A 3339-nucleotide genomic window follows, 5' to 3' on the forward strand; every position below is an offset into this window, starting at 1 on the left:
ATGTGCAATAGCTACTGAGCTACTGCACAGTAGGATGCAAAATGATCCGTGTGCTGCTGGGACCACACAGTTATAGTAGATACTGTGCAGTCATGTAGTATTTGCTCAAGTTGGGCGCACATGTAGATGTGCCCATTGTAGCATAGACAGACAACTAACTAACTGCCTTGTGAATAATCGGAAAAGTCCATTCATTAGGGCTGTCAACCTAACATCATTTGTGAACTCTAAATTTATGACAGTAATAGCAAGAAGAAAAAATGTATGTATTTTCAAGTCGGTTGAGAGTAAATAATTGCTAAAAGGTAAACCTGGATTGAGGGATTGAGGACATTTTGGTTGGGCATGTCTACACATGCAATTACAGTGCATGAATAAACTACAGAGCTTGTTGTTCCACAGGTAATTGCCATCTGAAAGTGCACCCACGAGCAATAAACTTCAGCACAATAAGCTTGCAGTTTATTCATGCACAGTACATTGAGCCAAGGCAAAGGATCTGGGGATCAACCTGCCAGCCTGGGGCTGGACCCCCAGCTCACCATGCTGTGAAGGGGCTGGCTGGGGCATAAGGGTGCTTCCGTGTGAGGCTAGCCAGCAGATAGCCCCTGCACTGAAGCACCCTTGTGCCCCAGCTAGCCAGGCAATGTCTACACACACACTGCTAGTTTTTTACTCCACAGCAGTAGAGTACTTATATTTACAAGTATTCTCCTGTTGCAGAGTAAATTAGTTTACTCCAGCCTAATAGGAGCTGGGTCTGTTCAATATTTTCATCAGACACCTGGAAGATAGGATACAGTGCACCCTCAGCAAGTTTGCAGATGACACCAAGATGGTAGGAGTAGTAGATACGCTAGAGAGTAAGACTAGGATTCAGGGAGACTGTGATAAATTGGAGAATTGGGCCAAAAGAAATCTCATGTCTCTTGTTGATTTGCGCCTCAAGTCTGTTGCTGATTCATCTCTGTTACATGTGTATGTTCACCTAAAATCTCTTTGACTGCTCTCTGCTCCCATGGTTTGCCCCTCCCTCCTTTCCAGGTGCCCGAACGGGGGTACCATTATCTCCCAGGGACCACCTGCACCCCACATGTGTCATATTCCACCCTGTTCTTTCCCTGTTAAACCCATATATGGTTGAGTTCCAATTGGTCTCAACTCTACTCTATAGGGGATAAGAGAAGAGCTGCTCCCCCATAAGCGGCTACGCCTCCCATAGCACACTAACACCTGCTAAATCCCTTCAATTGGTGAGGGGGTACCTCATCTGAGTACAACCTGGGTTACATTTGCCACCTGGGTTACCCCTACCCTCCCAGCCCTGCCCAAACAAAAACCCAGTCTAACAAAAAGTAATTTTAATTAACCTGAGTCTTGAACTACCTGACCCATAACAATTTGATCTTTGCCATGAAGTGCATGCGAACACAGGGAGCAGTTTTTTTTTATAATCCAAAAAAGTTGTATTTTTCATTAAACTGAACCTTGAACACTAAATCACCAGTAAAAATTTGCAAGATTAACGGCTGGAGTCTTGTTGCAGTATTGTAATAGAAATTCAACGGATTCCCATGGATTGCCAAGTGAACCCAAGCGGCACCTGGTGGTAAAATTGTTGCAAAGCAGGGAAAATCCCATTTTCAGGCGTAAATTGGATACACGTTGAAAATTTAATAGGAAAAAAAAAACCTCTCATGAAAGAAATTCAGGAGCTAAAAATAAAACATGTTGGGGGTGTTTTAAATTACCACAATTAAAAAAAAATCTAAAATGATAAAATCAGCTGACAACATGGATACACAGACACAATTTAGCTAGCTTAATGGTAATTTTTGTCACATGGACACAGAAAAAGCATAACATGGGCGACTGCCCATCAGGTTCATTAAGGAGAAGTGCAAAGTCCTGCACTTAGGATGGAAAAGTCCCATGCACCAGTACAGTCTGGGGTCTGACTGGCTAAGCAGCAGCTCTGCAGTAAAGGGGGTTATAGTGGACAGTAAGCTGAGTGAGCCAACAGTGTGCCCTTGTTGCCAAGAAAGCTAATGGTATACTGGACTGTATTTGTAGGAGCATTGCCAGCAGATCAAGGGAAGTGGTTATTCCCCTCTATTCTGCACTGGTGAGGCCACATCTGGAGTCTTGTGTCCAGCATTGGGACCTCAGTACAGAAAGGATGTAGAGAAGGTGAATAAAATGGTTAGGGGGGTGGGGCACATGACTTCTGAGGAGAGGCTGAGGGAACTGGGCTTATTTAGTCAAGAGAAGAGAAGAGAAGACTAAGGAGGTATTTAATAGCAGTCTTCAACTCCCTGCAGGGTGATTCCAAAGAGGATGGAACTGGACTGCTTTCAGTGGTGGCAGATGACAGAACAAGGAGCAATGGGCTCAAGTTGCAGCAAGGGAAGTTTAGGTTAGATATTAGGAAGAACTCTCTCACTAAGAGCAAGTGAAGCACTGGAACAGGTTACCCAGAGAAGTTGTGGACCCTCCATCCTTGGAGGTTTTTAAGACCCAGGCAGACAAAGCCTTGGCTGGATGATATAGTTGGGGATGGTCCTGCTTTGAGCAGGGGATTGAACTAGTTGCCCTCCTGAGGTCCCTTCCAACCCTAATTTTCTATTATTCTATTTTTTAATGCCCTCTTTTAAACTCTGATCAGACCATTAACTTGCTGCAAAATTCACACTAAAGGTAGGAAGCAGAGCTTTATGGGTATGGCTGATTTCTGGAGTAGTCAGGGAACTAGATAACACTGGTGCCAGTTCACCACTAAACATATCACTCTTCCCATTCTTACCAAGCTCCCGCTCATCTACAGCCCCATTCCAAAAATATTTTACATTGATCAGATCCCATTGAGTACTTCAAAGAAGCTATACTTATGATCCATTTTTAGTTTTCCTTGGGATTGATATAGATTCATAGATTGTTAGGGGCTGGATGGGACCTTGCAGATCATCGGTTCCAGCCCCCCTGCTCTAGGCAGGAAGACAACTGGGGTTAGGTGACCCCAGCAAGGTGACTGTCCAGTCTCCTTTTGAAAGCCTTCAGGGTAGGTGACTGCACCACCTCTGGAGGGAGTTTATTGCACAGTCTGGTCACCCCGACTGTAAAGCAGTTTTTCCTGGTATTAAGCTTGAAGCAGCCTTCCAGAATTTTGTATCCACTGGTCCTGGTCTTCCCTGAGGGTACCCTAGTGAACAGTTGTTCACTGAGCTCCTGATGCACTCCTCTGATACAGCGATAAGCCACTATCAAGTACCCTCTCAATCTTCTCTTCTTTAAGCTAAAGAGGCCCAGGTCCCACAGCCTTTCCTCGTATGGCTTGCCTTC

General features: G+C 44.7%; 1 long non-coding RNA gene across 1 annotated transcript in view; it reads left to right on the plus strand.

The window, feature by feature from the left end:
• The first annotated feature begins 790 nt into the window (after positions 1–790).
• Positions 791–3339, plus strand: part of LOC109301716 — a 21156-nt gene continuing 18607 nt past the window's right edge. The window contains exon 1 of the long non-coding RNA XR_002098580.1: positions 791–924. This is a non-coding gene — a long non-coding RNA (uncharacterized LOC109301716). The remainder of the gene's footprint in view (positions 925–3339) is intronic.

The sequence above is a fragment of the Gavialis gangeticus genome, unplaced genomic scaffold (genome assembly GCF_001723915.1).
Source record: "Gavialis gangeticus isolate Ggan-Ray unplaced genomic scaffold, GavGan_comp1, whole genome shotgun sequence".
Classification (NCBI taxonomy): domain Eukaryota; kingdom Metazoa; phylum Chordata; order Crocodylia; family Gavialidae; genus Gavialis; species Gavialis gangeticus.